The sequence below is a fragment of the Rattus norvegicus genome, chromosome 1, assembly GCF_036323735.1.
Source record: "Rattus norvegicus strain BN/NHsdMcwi chromosome 1, GRCr8, whole genome shotgun sequence".
Lineage (NCBI taxonomy): Eukaryota > Metazoa > Chordata > Mammalia > Rodentia > Muridae > Rattus > Rattus norvegicus.
The window spans coordinates 219443712-219463164 of NC_086019.1; the positions used below are offsets into that span (position 1 = coordinate 219443712).

At 40.5% G+C, this 19453-nt stretch overlaps 1 long non-coding RNA gene across 1 annotated transcript; it reads right to left on the minus strand.

Moving 5' to 3' along the window:
• Positions 1–830: 830 nt before the first annotated feature.
• On the minus strand, positions 831–6794 carry LOC134485206 (uncharacterized). Its single transcript, XR_010063204.1, has 2 exons — positions 2633–6794; positions 831–1796 (listed from the first exon to the last, which is right to left on the minus strand). It is a non-coding gene; the product is annotated as an uncharacterized LOC134485206 (long non-coding RNA).
• Between the last annotated feature and the right edge of the window lie 12659 nt (positions 6795–19453).

The window sequence follows — 19453 nt, forward strand, 5'->3', positions numbered from 1 at the left end:
CATGTGTTCCAGATGCTTCCCTAGTTTTTCTTCTATTAGTTTGAGTGTGTCTGGTTTGATGTGGAGGTCCTTGATCCACTTGGACTTAAGCTTTGTACAGGGTGATAAGCATGGATTGATCTGCATTCTTCTACATGTTGCCCTCCAGTTGAACCAGCACCATTTGCTGAATATGCTATCTTTTTTCCATTGGATGGTTTTGGCTCCTTTGTCAAAAATCAAGTGACCATAGGTGTGTGGGTTCATTTCTGGGTCTTCAATTCTATTCCATTGGTCTATCTGTCTGTCTCTGTACCAATACCATGCAGTTTTTAATCACTATTGCTCTGTAATACTGCTTGAGTTCAGGGATAGTGATTCCCCCTGAAGTCCTTTTATTGTTGAGGATAGCTTTAGCTATCCTGGGTTTTTTGTTATTCCAGATGAATTTGCAAATTGTTCTGTCTAACTCTTTGAAGAATTGGATTGGTATTTTGATGGGGATTGCATTGAATCTGTAGATTGCTTTTGGTAAAATGGCCATTTTTACTATATTAATCCTGCCAATCCATGAGCATGGGAGATCTTTCCATCTTCTGAGGTCTTCTTCAATTTCTTTCCTCAGTGTCTTGAATTTCTTATTGTACAGATCTTTTACTTGCTTTGTTAAAGTCACACCGAGGTACTTTATATTATTTGGGTCTATTATGAAGGGTGTCGTTTCCCTAATTTCTTTCTCGGCTTGTTTCTCTTTTGTATAGAGGAAGGCAACTGATTTATTTGAGTTAATTTTATACCCAGCTGTCGCGCGCCCAATGTCCCGCCAGCAAGAACGACGCGTGGCAACAGGATTCTTCTGCGAGCAAGCCTTTACTGTGTTACAGCTCTTCTTAGTGTTACAGCTCTCTTAGTGTTACAGCTCTCTTGAACAGGGACTCCGAGCAGCAAAATCGCTCGGCTTATATAGACAACAGTATGCTAATTATCTCTCAGGGATTGGTGGGGCTTGGATCACCCCACTACTTGTCCTCCAGGGATTGGCGGAGAATGAATCACCTCATTAGCATATTATCGGTCAACTAACACCTGGTGCATAAAGCGCACATGTGCAGTACCGCTGTTCACCACTAGAGGGAGCCCTAGCAAGGGGACAAGCCTGCACATGCTCAGTAAGTCGTTTATATCCAGACAAGGCTGGATGTCGGCGCCATCTTTGTTTTGCCGCGCCGCTCTCTACATCTCCCCCTTTTTTGTTTAATAAAATGACTGGTCTAGATCTGGGTGTCACGTCAATCTTGTCATTGCTCCTGTCTTAGGTCGTTCTCATCCAAACTCGGCCTTACCCGTCATAGAGTTACCCTATCGCCACCGGGCCCTGTGTCTTAGGTTGGTCCGAGTTCGAGGAAAGTTGCCCGTCCCTGGGATACAATGACTCCACATGACTGTGACAAAAATGATCTAGGGCGAACTCTTGATCTTTCAAAGAGGCCAGCCATATGTTGGGAGAAGCACCCTTTTTAATGGTGGTCATAGCCTGGTAAACAACCATTTTGTGTCTGGCATGTTCTCTTTTTAAACAGCCAATAAGCCAGAGACCTACTCCGCATCCCAGGAGGACAATAGCTCCCCGGGACAAACATGCCCGCCCACTCCTTGAAAAGGGAGAAAGCATTGGTAATCCATGAGGTAAAGTCTTCAACTGTGATGGGGTCCAGCCTAGTGCTGTTGAGGACAGCAATCTGCATCAGCAATTGTCTTGATAGTTGCTCTGCTTTCATGGACCAGTTTCCTTTCAGATAATTCGAGATTTCTTTGCTCTGTTGAAAATTCTGAGAAAAGTTAGCTCACAAAGGAATAATGCATAAACCTCTAAGGGAGGAAATACAAGACAGCTGTGTCATATGATACAGTGCTTCAATTTGTTCTTGAACTAAATCTATCCTTTGATTGGCTAATAGAAGGCCAGATGCCAAATGGGTATTAAATTCTTCTTGTATCTCTAGCACCACTGCAGTTCTTTCTACAATCTGATTGACAGTCTCAGCCGTCTGTATTTGATTGGTCATAGCGATTTCAGCTGTGGTAGCTGCGGCAGCAGACAGCACAATGGCTGAAATTATGGCTGCCATAATTCCAAAATCTCTTTTGGCTCTCAGCAAATTAAGAATAGGAAAGCTATCTGGGTTTGCCTCCACTGGGATTGGCACAAAGGAGGGAATCTTAACCATCACTGCGGTGTCATTAGTGCCATCCCAGCATTCAGCTAAATAGCAGACTACATCAGAGCTATTACAATTTAAAGCACCACTGCTTACATTAATGCTTATCAGAAAAAAGGTGATCTAGCACATACTGAAGTACTAGTGGCAGTATTATTTACCAAGAGGTTATTATATTGAATATTGATCAACCTGGTATCACCTTTTTCTGGTAGCTGAAACATTATACAGCACGAAGTTCTCTCCCATCAACCTAGCAAAGGGGGTCATGGATGTATATGACCCTTGCTCATTGGACAGCACCCATTGAAACCAAGACCAGAGATTATGCTTGTCAGTCTTATTCTCAAAACAGTAGAATTGCTATGAACTGGCATGGGTACTGGCCAGGATCTGGCAATAGCCCACAGGGTGAGAGAATTAACCTGTATTACCATTCCCAGTAGTAATAGTAGGGTTCGTAGTCTCATCTTCAGGAAGAGCAGAAGGCAATTTTCGAGTCAAACGCTCAGGTACCCAAATTGGATTTTCTTGATTCTGCGGAAAAACACAAATCGCTCCCCTAGATCTCGAAATCACGGGATCTGGGCCACGCCATTCATCAGTTAAGACATCCTTCCAATTTACTTCTACATTAGTTATAGGTGTAGTAGCAGCATGGCGATCCGTGGCAGAACGGCCATGCGCATCCAGAATTAAGAAATTTAGAGTAAAAAGAGCTAAAGAAAGTTGTTCTTTTGGTGTTCAGCTGCTGGCAATTCCCCCTTTTTGTTTTTGTATAAGCTCTTTTAAGGTACGATGTACTCTTTCCACAATTCCTTGACCTTGGGGATTGTATGGCAATCTTGTAGTATGTTTGACCTGCATTGTCTGGCAAAATGCCTGAAAGGACTTTGCAGTGTAGGCAGGCCTGTTGTCTGTCTTGAGACTATCAGGCTTTCCCCAGGCTGCCCATGCCTTTAAGCAATGGCTAATGGCATTACGAGCCTTTTCACCAGTCATCAGAGTAGCGTGTATAATACCAGAACAGGTATCAACAGAAACATGAGCATATTTTAAATTTCCAAATTGAGATATGTGTGTGACATCCATCTGCCAAAGTTTTAGCTGGATCAGACCACGAGGGTTAATACCCACATGAGGAGGGTGGTGAAATTGAACACAATTTTGGCAACGTAACACCACATCACAAGCTGCAGCTCTAGAGATTTTTAAATTTTTGTTGAAGAGTAAAAGCAGGTACATGAAACTTTTGATGAAATCCTCTAGCGAGATCAACCGGAGTGGCATGAAAAATAAACTCTCTACGAGTACTAGCATCCACCAGGGTGTTATTACTGGTCATGGGACCAGGCAAATTAGTATGGGCTCGAATATGTTGTATAAAAATTTTATTTTTTCTGGCCCAAATCAAATTTTGTAATTCTAAAAGAATTTGACATACGGTACTACTCGACCAAATTGGCCCTGCAATTTCAAGTGAGTGCACAGCATTAACTACATAAGCAGAATCAGAAATTAAATTAAAATAATCATGAAATCTTTTGAAAACTTTCAATACAATTTTATATTCTGTAATTTAGGGGGTACCTGGACTGTATTGAATTAATACTGGTTCTTGAGAATCAACCATATAGGCACCTACACCTGTTTTGGAGCCATCTGTATAAATATCTAACAAAGGCTCTGGCAAAGGCTCTGAGGCAGTGATCTTAGGAAAGATCACTGGATGTTCAGTAAAAAAAATTGTAGCAAAGGATCCTTAGGATAATGATTGTCAAACTCTCCATCAAAACTACAGCGTAATATGGCCCAATCATCTATCAAGGCACACAATGTTTCTATTTGAGCTGTTGTATATGGTATAATAATTTTCTTGGGTAAAATACCAAAATGCTGAATACAAGATTTAACGCCTAACACAGCAAGCTGTGCAACAGCAGAAGTGTAATATTCAAGGGTCTTATTTGGAGAAGTATGGGGATAAATCCAAAGAAGTGGACCTTGTTGCCATAGCACTCCTGTAGGCTGACAAAAGGTTCTTAGTATACACAAAAGCAGATCTTCCTTTTCCTTGTACCTTCTTAGCATTGCCTTTTCTAATCTTCTACTTTCCTCCAATGTTACATTTTTTTTAAACCATATCCAATAACTTAAAAGCCAATAGTCCATAACCAAGGCATGTAGAGAATATTCATTCATTTAAAACCAATCAGAAAACAAAAATGAAGTGGCTACACATACCTTTAATATTTAAATCAATCACCATTTTTACTTTTTCTAGCTGTAGTTTTAAGAGAAACACCTTGTCACCTGTTGAGTCCAATAATCACAGTCAAAGATTTTTCTAAGAGAGACAGCGATCAGTTCCGTTACCTTAGAAGCTGTGAAGCTCCTTGTGTCTTTAGGATCGGCTAGTGTAAACATTTAGCCAGCCCCCTGGGGAGCTTGCCCAGCCGACTTAGGCTTCTAGCTACAGATGCAGGCTCCAAAAGCCAATTGAAACTTTTTATTTATTTGTTCCTTTCTTGAAAGGAGTTAAAGCTACATCAATGGGTGAATCAACCAGCATTTAAAATTTTAACCTTTTCTTTTAAACATGAAACACAAAACATTCAAGCAAGGAGAAGCAAAACCCAGACATAAATTGACATACATGGACAGCTTGGTGCACCAAGGACAGACAATAGACACAGAGGAAAAGAACTAGATGGTGTTCCACCAAAAGGACCCAAACATCCTACCTAAAGAACCCAGAACCAGAAATAAGCACTTCTCCAATAGGAGCCTGCAAGGAGGCAAGACGTCTCCCACCTCCTTCTGTTCCCAGGAGAGCTCCAAAAAGTTTAAGCTCATTTCCTTCTTTTGCCAAAGCATCTGTGGAGAGTTCGGGAGGAATGTTTTTCTCAACCCCATTCTCTCTCTTGTCCAGGGTGTAAACTGTCTCTAGTCAGGGTCCAAAGACTAGAAGCATCTATGAGAATCGACTTTGCTTCTCTAGATTTTAACATAACTCTAAAAGAACACATACACAAAAACATTTTACCATTATTACCTTGTCCACTACCACTACCCCAAATCTTTATCTTTGCACATGCTTTCAGTTTCTGTGATCCTTCTGAATTCTGCTTACTGGGGCCTTTAAAATCTGTATCCACCACCTGAGTTCCCATTCGAGGGGTCAATATGAGTCTGGTGGTCGAACTGAGGTCGAGTCCTGCGCTTCCCTTGTTGCTCTGCGGGAGGCCCGGGACCCGATGGTTCTACCTTTAGTTTCACTTTCTCTAAGCTGTCGGTGATGCTTTCTAGATTGTCTGACATTTCTAAGGTCAAGGCTTTTAAAGAATATATCTTATTTGTTTCCTGGTCCTGATTATCCTCTTTTTTTATCTCTGCCTTCTCTCTGTTCCTTTTATCTCCTTTTCTTTTCTTTTTTTTCTTTGGAGACCTTTTCTCCCTCTGACATACTTTGTTGCTCTGCAAGGACCCTCTGACCTGTCCTAACGGCTCTAACGGCTTCCTCACATTGTTTATCCTCTAAGCAGGCAGGGACCATTTGCCAAAGAGGTTTTGGTCCGGGCTTAAGCTTGCCGTCTGTGGCTTCTCTATCCCACACAAAGAAAAAAAGAAACAAAATTACCAGCCTTGCCCACAAAGGATCCATAACTTTAGGTTTCTTCACAGTGGCTCTCCACCTAGGCCCATATCTTTCTTCCTCATATATGGCTGCCTCTTCCTCTAATTCCTCCTCCTGGGACTCTGACAACTCTTGCTCAGAGTCACTGCCAGCCAGTTCTAAGGCTTCTAATTCTTTTAATGGATACAAAGTATCCTCTCCGGATGACTTGTACTTCGTCCTCCGGGGCACTCTTATTTTTTCCTCCAGCGGCATTTCTTCTGCCTTTTGTATCTCTTTCACTTTTGTTTTAGTAACCTTTTTCTTTTTGCGAGCTCCTAATTTGAGCTCCTAATTTCTCACTCTGCTCCGTTTCTGCCTCTGCTCCGTTTCTGACATGCTCTCTTAAATCCAAAAAGGGGCATGCCTCTCGAAGCCTAATTTCTCACTCTGCTCCGTTTCTGACATGCTCTCTTCCAAAAAGGGGCATGCCTCTCGAAGCTTACCTTTTAATTTACCTTCTCGCAGTTCTGAATCCTCTTCAGCACACTGAAGGGTCCCCTGGCACCGGCGATGTTGGTTCCCGGGTCTCGGCACCACTTGTCGCGCGCCCAATGTCCCGCCAGCAAGAACGACGCGTGGCAACAGGATTCTTCTGCGAGCAAGCCTTTACTGTGTTACAGCTCTTCTTAGTGTTCCAGCTCTCTTGAACAGGGACTCCGAGCAGCAAAATCACTCGGCTTATATAGACAACAGTATGCTAATTATCTCTCAGGGATTGGTGGGGCTTGGATCACCCCACTACTTGTCCTCCAGGGATTGGCGGAGAATGAATCACCTCATTAGCATATTAACAGTAAACTAACACCTGGTGCATAAACCGCACATGTGCAGTACCGCTGTTCACCACTAGAGGGAGCCCTAGCAAGGGGACAAGCCTGCACATGCTCAGTAAGTCGTTTATATCCAGACAAGGCTGGATGTCGGCGCCATCTTTGTTTTGCCGCGCCGCTCTCTACACCCAGCCACTTTGCTGAAGTTGTTTATCAGCTTTAGTAGTTCTCTGGTGGAACTTTTGGGATCACTTAAATATACTATCATGTCATCTGCAAATAGTGATATTTTGACCTCTTCTTTTCCGATATGTATTCCCTTGATCTCCTTTTGTTGTCTGATTGCTCTGGCTAGAACTTAAAGAACTATATTGAATAAGTAGGGAGAGAGTGGGCAGCCTTGTCTAGTCCCTGATTTTAGTGGGATTGCTTCAAGTTTCTCTCCATTTAGTTTAATGTTAGCAACTGGTTTGCTGTATATGGCTTTTACTATGTTTAGGTATGGCCTTGAATTCCTATTCTTTCCAGGACTTTTATCATGAAGGGGTGTTGAATTTTGTCAAATGCTTTCTCAGCATCTAATGAAATGATCATGTGGTTCTGTTCTTTCAGTTTGTTTATATAATGGATCACGTTGATGGTTTTCCGTATATTAAACCATCCCTGCATGCCTGGGATGAAGCCTACTTGATCATGGTGGATGATTGTTTTGATGTGCTCTTGAATTCGGTTTGCCAGAATTTTATTGAGTATTTTTGGGTCGATATTCATAAGGGAAATTGGTCTGAAGTTCTCTTTCTTTGTTGTGTCTTTGTGTGGTTTAGGTATAAGAGTAATTGTGGCTTCGTAGAAGGTATTCGGTAGTGATCCATCTGTTTCAATTTTGTGGAATAGTTTGGATAATATTGGTATGAGGTCTTCTATGAAGGTCTGATAGAATTCTGCACTAAACCCGTCTGGACCTAAGCTCTTTTTGGTTGGGAGACCTTTAATGACTGCTTCTATTTCCTTAGGAGTTATGGGGTTGTTTATCTGGTTTATCTGTTCCTGATTTAACTTCGATACCTGGTATCTGTCTAGGAAATTGTCCATTTCCTGAAGATTTTCAAGTTTTGTTGGTTTTTATAGTAAGATCTGATGATTTTTTGAATTTCCTCTGAATCTGTAGTTATGTCTCCCTTTTCATTTCTGATTTTGTTAATTTGGACGCACTCTCTGTGTCCTCTCGTTAGTCTGGCTAAGGGTTCATCTGTCTTGTTGATTTTCTCAAAGAACCAACTTTTGGTTCTGTTGATTCTTTCTATGGTCCTTTTTGTTTCTACTTGGTTGATTTCAGCTCTGAGTTTGATTATTTCCTGCCTTCTACTCCTCCTGGGTGTATTTGCTTCTTTTTGTCCTAGAGCTTTTAGGTGTGCTGTCAAGCTGCTGACATATGCTCTTTCCTGCTTCTTTCTGCAGGCACTCAGCACTATGAGTTTTCCTCTTAGCACAGCTTTCATTGTGTCCCATAAGTTGGGTATGTTGTACCTTCATTTTCATTAAATTCTAAAAAGTTTTTAATTTCTTTCTTTATTTCTTCCTTGACCAGGTTATCATTGAGTAGAGCATTGTTCAATTTCCACGTATATGTGGGCATTCTTCCCTTATTGTTATTGAGGACCAGTTTTAGGCCGTGGTGTTCCGATAGCACGCATGGTATTATTTCTATCTTTCTGTACCTGTTGAGGCCCGTTTTTTGACCAATTATATGGTCAATTTTGGAGAAAGTACCATGAGGAGCTGAGAAGAATGTATATCCTTTTGCTTTAGGATAGAATGTTCTATAAATATCCGTTAAGTCCATTTGGCTCATGACTTCTCTTAGTCTGTCGACATCACTGTTTAATTTCTGTTTCCATGATCTGTCCATTGATGAGAGTGGGGTGTTGAAATCTCCCACTATTATTGTGTGAGGTGCAATGTGTGTTTTGAGCTTTAGTAAGGTTTCTTTTACGTATGTAGGTGCCCTTGTATTTGGGGCATAGATATTTAGGATTGAGAGCTCATCTTGGTGGATTTTTCCTTTGATGAATATGAAGTGTCCTTCCTTATCTTTTTTGATGACTTTTAGTTGAAAATTGATTTTATTTGATATTAGAATGGCTACTCCAGCCTGCTTCTTCTGACGATTTGCTTGGAAAGTTGTTTTCCAGCCTTTCACTCTGAGGTAGTGTCTGTCTTTGTCTCTGAGGTGTGTTTCCTGTAGGCAGCAGAATGCAGGGTCCTCGTTGCGTATCCAGTTTGTTAATCTATTTCTTTTTATTGGGGAGTTGAGGCCATTGATGTTGAGAGATATTAAGGAATAGTGATTATTGCTTCCCGTTATATTCATATTTGGATGTGAGGTTATGTTTGTGTGCTTTCATTCTCTTTGTTTTGTTGCCAAGACGATTAGTTTCTTGCTTCTCCTAGGGTATAGCTTGCCTCCTTATGTTGGGCTTTACCATTTATTATCCTTTGTAGTGCTGGATGTGTAGAAAGATATTGTGTAAATTTGGTTTTGTCATGGAATATCTTGGTTTCTCCATCTATGTTAATTGAGAGTTTTGCAGGATACAGTAACCTGGGCTGGCATTTGTGTTCTCTTAGGGTCTGTATGACATCTGTCCAGGATCTTCTGGCCTTCATAGTTTCTGGCGAGAAGTCTGGTGTGATTCTGATATGTCTGCCTTTATATGTTACTTGACCTTTTTCCCTTACTGCTTTTAATATTCTTTCTTTATTTTGTGCGTTTGGTGTTTTGACAATTATGTGACGGGAGGTGTTTCTTTTCTGGTCCAATCTATTTGGAGTTCTGTAGGCTTCTTGTATGTCTATGGGTATCTCTTTTTTTAGGTTAGGGAAGTTTTCTTCTATGATTTTGTTGAAGATATTTACTGGTCCTTTGAGCTGGGAGTCTTCACTCTCTTTTATACCTATTATCCTTACGTTTGATCTTCTCATTGAGTCCTGGATTTCCTGTATGTTTTGGACCAGTAGCTTTTTCCGCTTTACATTATCTTTGACAGTTGAGTCAATGATTTCTATGGAATCTTCTGCTCCTGAGATTCTCTCTTCCATCTCTTGTATTCTGTTGGTGAAGCTTGTATCTACAGCTCCTTGTCTCTTCTTTTGGTTTTCTATATCCAGGGTTGTTTCCATGTGTTCTTTCTTGATTGCTTCTATTTCCATTTTTAATTCCTTCAACTGTTTGATTGTGTTTTCCTGGAATTCTTTCAGGGATTTTTGCGATTCTTTTAGGGATTTTTGTGATTCCTCTCTGTAGGCTTCTACTTCTTTATTAATGTTTTCCTGTGTTTCCCTAAGGGAGTTCTTCACGTCTTTCTTGAAGTCCTCCAGCATCATGATCAAAAATGATTTTGAAACTAGATCTTGCTTTTCTGGTGTGTTTGGATATTCCATGTTTGTTTTGGTGGGAGAATTGGGCTCCGATGATGGCATGTAGTCTTGGTTTCTGTTGCTTGGGTTCCTGCGCTTGCCTCTCGCCATCAGATTATCTCTAGTGTTACTTTGTTCTGCTATTTCTGACAGTGGGTAGACTGTCCTATAAGCCTGTGTGTAAGGAGTGCTGTAGACCTGTTTTCCTCTCTTTCAGTCAGTTATGGGGACAGAGTGTTCTGCTTTCGGGCGTGTAGTTTTTCCTCTCTACAGGTCTTCAGCTGTTCCTGTGGGCCTGTGTCTTGAGTTCACCAGGCAGCTTTCTTGCAGCAGAAAATTTGGTCTTACTTGTGGTCCCGAGGCTCAGGTTCGCTCGTGGGGTGCTGCCCAGGGGCTCTCTGCAGCGGCAGCAACCAGGAAGACCTGTGCCGCCCCTTCCGGGAGCTTCAGTGCACCAGGGTTCCAGATGGTCTTTGGCTTTTTCCTCTGGCGTCCGAGATGTGTGTGCAGGGAGCAGTCTCTTCTGGTTTCCCAGGCTTGTCTGCCTCTCTGAAGGTTTAGCTCTCCCTCCCACGGGATTTGGGTACAGAGAACTGTTTATCTGGTCTGTTTCCTTCAGGGTCCGGCGGTGTCTCTGGCAGGGGTCCTGCCGCTCCTGGGCCCTCCCCCACGGGAGCCCAGAGGCCTTATACAGTTTCCTCTTGGGCCAGGGATGTGGGCAGGGGTGAGCAGTGTTGGTGGTCTCTTCTGCTCTGCAGCCTCAGGAGTGCCCACCTGACCAGGCGGTTGGGTCTCTCTCTCACCGGGTCTGGGAGCAGAGAGCTGCTGCGGGCCGGGATCCGCGGGTCCCGTTTTACATTATCTTTGACAGTTGTGTCGATGATTTCTATGGAGCCTTCTGCATCTGAGATTCTCTCTTCTGTCTCTTGTATTCTGTTGGTGATTCTTGTTTCTTCAACTCTTTGTCTCTTCCTTTGGTTTTCTATGTCCAGGGTTGTTTCCCTGTGTCCTTTCTTTATTGCTTCTATCTCTGTTTTTAATTCCTTCACCTGTTTGATTGTGTTTTCATGGAATTCTTTCAGGGATTTTTGTGATCCCTCTCTGTAGGCTTCTACTTGTTTATTTATGTTTTCCTGTGTTTCTCCATGGGAGTTCTTCGTGTCTTTCTTGAAGTCCTCCAGCATCATGATCAAATTCGACTTTCAATCTAGATCTTGCTTTTCTGGTATGTTTGGATGTTCAGTGTTTGCTTTGGTGGGAGAATTGGGTTCCGATGATGCCATGTAGTCTTGGTTTCTGTTGCTTGGGTTCCTGCCCTTGCCTTTGGCTATCAGGTTGTCTCTGGTATTACCTTGTTCTGCTATTTCTGACAGTGGCTAGACTGTCCTATAGGCCTGTGTGTCAGGAGTGCTGTAGACCTGTTTTCCTGTTTTCTTTCAGCCAGTTATGGGAGCAGAGTGTTCTGCTTTCAGCTGTGTAGTCTTTCCTGTCTTCTGGTCTTCAGCTGTTCCTGTGGGCCTGTGTCCTGAGTCCACCAGGCAGGTTGCTTGGAGCAGAAAAGTTGGTCTTACATGTGGTCCCGCAGCTCAAGTTGCTTGTGGGGGGCTGCTTTTGAGCTCTCCATGAGGGCGGCAACCAGAAGGGCCTGCTCTGCAGTATCAGGAGTGCCCATCTGTCGGAACGGTGAGCTCTCTCTCCCAAGGTGTTTGGGAGCAGTGAGCTGTGGGTCAGGATCAGCGAGGTTGTGTTTCCTGCTAGAAACCGAGTCTGTGAGAATTTTATTGAGTATTTTTGCGTTGATATTCATAAGGGAAATTGGTCTGAAGTTCTCTTTCTTTGTTGGGTCTTTGTGCGGTTTACGTATAAGCATAATTGTGGCTTCATAGAAGGAATTGGGTAGTGCTATTTCTGTTTATATTTTGTGGAATAGTTTGGACAGTATTGGTATGAGGTATTCTATGAAGGTTTGATAGAATTCTGCACTGAACCCATCTGGTCTTGGGCTATTTTTTGTTTGGAGACTTTTAATAACTGCTTCTATTTGTTAAGGAGTTATATGATTGTTTAGATGGTTTATTTGAGTGTGATTTAACTTTGGTATCTGATATCTGTCAGAAAATTGTTCGTTTCATCCAGATTTTTCAGTTTTGTTGAATATAGGTTTTTGTAATAGTAGCTGAAAAGTTCATGAATTTCCTCAGATTCTGTTGTTTACTCTCCCTTTTCATTTCTAATTTTGTTAATTTGAATACTCTCTGTGCCCTCTGGTTAGGCTTTCTAAGGGATTGTCTATCTTGTTGATTTTCTCAAAGATCAAACTTCTGGTTTTGTTGATTCTTTGTATAGTTCTTTTGGTTTCTACTTGGCGGCCTTTAGCCCTGAATTTGATTGTTTTTTTGTCAGTTACTCCTCTTGCGTGTATTTGCTTCTTTTTGTTCTAGAGGTTTTAGGTGTGCTGTCCAGCTGCTAGTGGGTGCTCTCTCCAGCTTCTTTTTGCAGTCACTCATAGCTGTGAGTTTTCCTCTTAGCAATGCCTTCGTTTTGTCCCATAAGATTGAGTGTGTTGTGCTTTCATTTTCATTCAATTCTAAGAAGTCTTTTATTTCTTTTCTTTATTTCTTCCTTGATGAAGTTATTGTTGAGTACAGCATTATTCAACTTCCATGTGTATGTGGGCTTTCTGTCATTTATGTTGTTATTGAAGACGAGCCTTAGTCTGTGGTGATCTGTTATGATGTAAAGGATTATTCAGTCTTCTTGTTTCTGTTCAGGCCTGTTTTGTCATGTGGTCAGGTTTGGAGTAGGTACCATGAGGTGCAGAGAAGAAGGTATATTCTTTTCTTTTAGAATGAAATGTTCTATAGGTATCTCTTAAATCCATTTGGTTCATAACTTGTTACTTTCACTGTGTCTTTTTTTTGTTTCCATAATTTGTCCATTTATGAGAGTTGGGTGTTGAAATCTCCCACTAAATTATTATGTGAGGTGAAGTGTGTGCTTTGACCTTTAGTAATGTTTCTTTTATTAATGCTGTTGCCCTTGCATTTGGGGCATAGATATTCAGGATTGAGAGTTCATCTTGGTGAATTTTTCCTTTGGTGTGTATAAAGTGTCTTTCCTTATCTTTTTTGATAACTTTTCATTGAAAGTCAATTTTATTCAATATCAGAATTGTTATTACAGCTTGTTTCTTGGGATCATTTACTTAGAAAAATATTTTCCGGTCTTTTACTCTGAGATAGTGTCTTTTTCTGTTAGGTGTATTTCATGTATTCAGCAAAATTCTGGGTCCTCCTTACTTATCCATTCTGTTAATCTGTGTCTTTTTATTGGGGAACTGAGTCCATTGATGTTAAGGAATATTAAATCCAAGTGATTGTTGCTTCCTGTTTTTTTTTTTTTTTTGTTAGATGTGGAATTATGTTTGTGAGGCTTTCTTCTTTTGGGTTTGTTGCAAGAAGATTACTTTCTTGCTTTTTCCCAGGTATAGTTTCACTCCTTGTGTTGGAGTTTTCCATCTATTATCCTTTGTAGGTCTGGATTTGTGGAAAGATGTGTAAATTTGGTTTTGTCATGGAACATTTTGGTTTCTCCATCTATGTTAATTGAGAGTTTTGCTGCACATAGTAGCCTGGGCTGGCATTTCTGTTCTCTTAGGGTCTGTATGACATCTGTCAAGGATCTTCTAGCTTTTATAGTCTCTGTTGATTCATCTGTTGTAATTCTGATAGATCTGCCTTTATATGTTACTTGCCTTTTCTTCTTACTGCTTTTAACATTCTTTTTTTTTTACATTAGGTCTCTTTATTTTTATGTGACAGAAGGAGTTTATTTTCTAATTCAGTCTATTTGGAGGTCTGTAGGTTTTCTTGTATGTTCATAGGCATGTCCTTCTTTAGGTTAGGGAAGTTTTCTTCTATAATTTTGTTGAAGATATTTACTGACCCTTTAAGTTGGGAATCTTCACTCTCTTCTATATACCTATTATCTTTATATTTGGTCTTTTCATTGTATCCTGGATTTCCTGGATGATTTGGGTTAGGACATTTTTGAATTTAGCATTTCTTTTGACTCTTTTGTCAATGCTTTCTTTGTTATCTTGTGCCCCTGAGATTCTCTCTTCTATCTCTTATATTTTCTTGGTGATGCTTGCATATATGAGCCCTGATCTCTTTCCTAGGTTTTCTATCTCCATATTTGTCTCCCTTTGTGATTTTTTTCTATTTCCATTTTTATATCCTGGATGGTTTTGTTTAATTCCTTCACCTGTTTGGTTGTGTTTTCCTGTAAATCTTTAAGGGATTTTTGTGTTTTCTCTTTAAGGGATTTTACCTGTTTACCGGTGTTCCCCTGCAGTTTTTTCAGGGAGTTATTTATGTCCTTCTTAAAGTCCTCTTTCATCATCACTAGATATGATTTAAAATTGTGTCTTGCCTTTCCTGTGTGATCGGGTATCCAGGACTCACTATAGTGGGACAACTGAGTTCTGATGATGCCAAGTAGCCTTGGCTTCTATTGTTCATGTTCTTCTGCTTGCCTCTTGCCATCTGGTTATCTGTAATGTTACCTGCTCTTCTTGTTGCAGGAGCCTGTCCCTTTTGTGATACTGTTTGTAACAGAACTCCTCTTTGTCCAACTCTTTCTGTGATCCTGTGATTCTCAGATGTTGTGATCCTGAGATCTTGGCTGTGTCAGAGCTCCTGGTTGTCAAAGTTTCTCAGAGTGTTACTGGAGTGGGTGGGGAGCCAGAGCCCTAGGTTTGCTCAGGACACTGGTGCAAGCTGTAAGGCACCTGTGCCTTTCTCTAGGCAGTGGTTTGTATTTTCCTGGTTCTTGTGGTGGTCCCAGTTAGGCTGGGTGTTCTGAAAAATATTTTTGCCTCAGCTGTGATCTTGAGTTTGTCAGAGCTCCTGGTTGTGTCCGATCTCCTGGGAGTCCAGCTTGCTCTGTGATCCTGTGATCCTGTGACCCTCAGCATTTTCGATAGCCTGGGAGTAGGGCTCCCTCTAGGTGTTGTAAGAGTGGATGCAGAGACAGCACCCCAGGTCTGCTCAGGGTACAGATTCAGACCATGCCACTGTCTGGGCCAGGGTTTCTGTGTCCCTGGATCTTGGGTGACCCAGTTACTTCAGGTTTTGGGGCAGATGTTGTAGTCTCTCTTGTGATCCTGGGCATTTCAGAGCCTCTGGAAGTCAAACTTCCTCTGGGTGTTGTAGGAGTGGGTACAGAGCCAGCACCCAAGGTCTGGTCAGTGTACTGATTCAGACCAGAAAGAAGAGTTTTCCTATATGTCTTTTGTCTAGTCTGTTACTCTTTTGGAGATGTGGTAGTGATAGGGGTTGTCACAGAAGCCTTGTATGTCTCTTTTTCTGCACCATTAGCTTGAATTGTGGGAAAAGTAACTTCCTTTCTTTTTACAGTTAGCAGTTGAGTGGATCATGGATTTACATGTGTTTTCTCATGATTATGTGGACCACAGACACTCATATGGTCCCTGGCATCAGCATGTGCTACTGATCTTAGCATGGTCTCCTTTGACAGTACAGACCATGGACATGAACCTGGGCCTTTACCACTGTACAGGCCACAAATGCCAATCGCAGCACTCAATGACCACACAGGCCAAGGCCAAAATCAAGGTCTCAAATGGCAGTGCAGGCCACTCATATTAATATGGTGCTTGGCCACAGCATGGCCTAAGGACATCAACATGGCTTTATGCTGCAACATAGACCATGGGCATTCGCAAGACCTTTGGTGGCAACACAGGCCACAGACATCAACACAGATTCTGGCCACAGTATGGCTACAGACTCAGGTACGGTCCTTGGTAGCAGTATAACTCCAGATATATCTGTGGTCTCAGGAGGCTACACGGCTACTCAGAGAAGATGAGTTTCTTGAACTCACTCTAATAATATACTTTGCAACTCTGTGTTTTAATGGCCACAATGAGTCATGATGCTGAACATTATCCTGAGGCTTGGCATGTTCATTTTCAAGGGAAACCATCATATATAAAGCAACTATACCCATGCTTTTCCATAGAAGTGAAGATAGATCCCCACGGATGCTGCAGTCACCTGATTACTAGTCAGATGAGATAAAGTGTTTGAAACCCTCATGGGATACTTTTGTCCCTCAGAGCTCCATAACTACATAATTATCTCCTGGTTCCTTTTCAACCCATTAAATCATAAGCTATCTACTGTTGTCTTCATGTAGAGGGAGCAGCCAGAGTATTAGAGCCACTATGATAATTCATTTATTCATCTAAATGTTAGTAATCACTTAATAATAGCAATGACTTCTCCTTGAGATGATTTATTATTTAAATCCCATAATATTGGCCAGGGAGTAAAACCTGTAGTGATCACATTTATTGATGTCATGACTCCAGCTCAAGTAAAAGGATGGCAAGTATTCTATTTTCTTATAGTAAAAGTCTTCATATTGGGTATTGATTAAGCTGTAAATGATGAAATGATTATCACCAAATAAGATATATTTGTTGATAGCTCTCAGTAAACTTTTAGTCTTTTCACAATATGCTAAGGAAGACTTTCCAAATAAAGATGTGTTCTTTCATTTAAAGATTGAATTTCTGAATGAAGACCTGATCCTATATAAGGGTGCTGGACTAGAATGTTGTGTTATTTAGGAAGGAAGGTAAGTCTTTAGCTCAACTGACTGTCTTTCTAGTTTAGGGAGGTGAATTGTGGCAGTTGAAAGGCTAATCTTAGCCTTTTCACATATTTGATTTCCATATTGTCAGTTTTAATATGTTTCATATAGCTATAATTAATTAATTAATTGATGTACCTCAATAACAATGTTTCACTAGAACATATGTGTTTTATATGAGGTACAGAAAAGAACAAAAGACTTTGTTTGATTCTTATCTTTACAGATAGGCTACTATGATTTTGAGCAAGTTAATTATGTCTTTAATCTTAGTTTTTATCAGAAAATATGTTAATATTAGCTACCTGGATTAATTGTTGAATTGACTGAATTGGGAACAACATAAAATGTCATTGTAATCCGGGAGCACATTATCATTTAAGAAAAGAACCTCAGAACAGAAAAAAAATAACCACATAAGGGAGAAATCAGGCTTGCAAGCTGGATTATAGTTTATGCTGCAATAAAATAAGTAAAAATGTATGCAAGCCACTACTGACTATGAGAATATGAACTTGTTATCTTAAGCTCCCATTTTTCTCTTAGAGGCTTTTCTAGAGTGTGTGATATAGTTTTATGGACTCGTGATGGGTGGATTAAAGTGTTTAGTAGTTCAATCACCATCATGTAGTTAGGAGAGCAAGCATTATTCTCAGCTGTAGATAGTCCAGCCCATGAAGCCTCTGGAGGTCAATGGATGTGAGGCACGTATCTGTATAGTAGTGTAGTCCTGGAAATGAGCCCATAATCTGGTGAACCACAGGGAACAGCAAGTACCTTTGGAGAGAGTAGAGGAGCCAGCAACACCCAACACTCTGTGTGGCATATGGATATTACCAAAAGCACTGTTCCTTTTAATATCAATGGTTCCTTTCATGGGTTTAAAAACTATATAAATATTTGTAGATTCAGTTCTTGTTTCTAAACTGTAATTCATAAATGTAGATTATTTCATAAAGACTCACAAACTGACATTCATATTTAATTCCACATTTATGGTTTTCAGCTATCCATACTGACTCTGGACAATAAATTTAACACTCAAACACTGAGTCAGTCAAATACTTATACTCATTTTTAGGTTAGATGAAAATGTTTAAAATAGCATTTCTTCATGGCAGAGAGCCAAGATTTACTTTGAAAAGAAGTTAGTTTTAGGCTTTGCTTGCTTTCTTTAGCTTTCACATGTGAGCACATTTCAGTTTCCATATCTCTGAGCTCTGACTAATAATTTACTTCACTTGTAAGTTTTGATGATAAAGTAGTTTCTAAATTGGTGATAGGAACACAGTAAATATCAAATATTATACAGATAGTCACAATAAATTTCAACTTCTCTGTATATAAAATAATAAATTAAGATAAAATTAATTATTCTGCATTACAAGGTAGTAGACTTATACCTGTATAATAATGTTAGAATATTAAGGACTGGAGGAGACTTCAAGAAAGTTTTATACCTTGTGCTAGTCTTTGAAGAATGCATTAGTATGACAAGAAATAATATTTTGTAAAGATGCTTTGTATTTTTTAAAAGATTTTTCTCTGAAGTAAATTACATAATGCTTCAACCCATTAGACAGTTTCTAAACCATACACGGTAGAACATGCTGAGACCCCAGTATACTGGAGTCAGAGTCATTGGGATTGGTGTAAATTCAAGACCAGTCAATATAAGCAAAGCCAAACCAAACAAAAGCAAACAAAACAAACAAAACAAAATGAACAAACAAAAAACAACAGCAACAACAACAACAACAAAAAAACAAACCCCAAAACCAAAAAGGCAAAAAAACAAAATAACCAACCAACCAACCAACCAACAAACCCTTTCTCTCACTGTAACGAATAATGACAAGAGACCGTTTTAATTCTTGCTCTCTTCTTGTTGTTTGTTTAGTTTCTGTTTCCATTATTAATTAAAAATACAATTAAAATATAATTATATCATTTCCTCTTCTCTATTTTTTATTGGATAATTTTATTTACATTTCAAATACTATCCCCTTTCCCAGTTTCCCTTCCATAACCCCCTACCCCATCTCCCCTACCCCTTCTTCTGTGAGGGTATTCCCTCACCAACTGCCACACCTTCCTACCTACCCACCCTGACATCCTCCTACACTGGAGGTCCAGCCTTGGCAGGACCAAGGGCTTCTCCTTTCATTGGTGCCCAACAAGGGCACCATATTCAGTTGGAGCCATGGGTCAGTCCATTTGTACTCTGAATGTTACTTTAGTCCCTGGGAGCTTTGGTTGGTTGGCATTGTTTTTCATGCAGGATTGAAAGTCCCTTCTGCTCTTCCAGTCCATTCTTTAACTCCCCCAATAGAGACCTTGTTCTCAGTTCAATGGTTTGTTGCTAGCATTTGCCTCTGTATTTGACATGCTCTGGGTGTGCCTCTCAGGAGACCGCTATATCTGGCTCCTGTCAGCGTGCACTTCTTAGCTTCATCAACATTATCTGGTTTGGTAGCTGTATATATACAGGCTGTATATCCATGTGGGGCAGGCTCTGAATGGCTACTCCTTCAGTTTCTGCTCCAAACTTTTTCTCCATATGTCCTCCTGTGAATAATTTTGTTACCCTTTCTAAGAAAGACTGAAGCATCTGCACTTTGGTCGTCCTTCTTCTTGTACTTCATGTGGTCTATCAACTGTGTCTTGTGTAATTCAAGCGTTTGGGCTAATATCCACTTACCAGT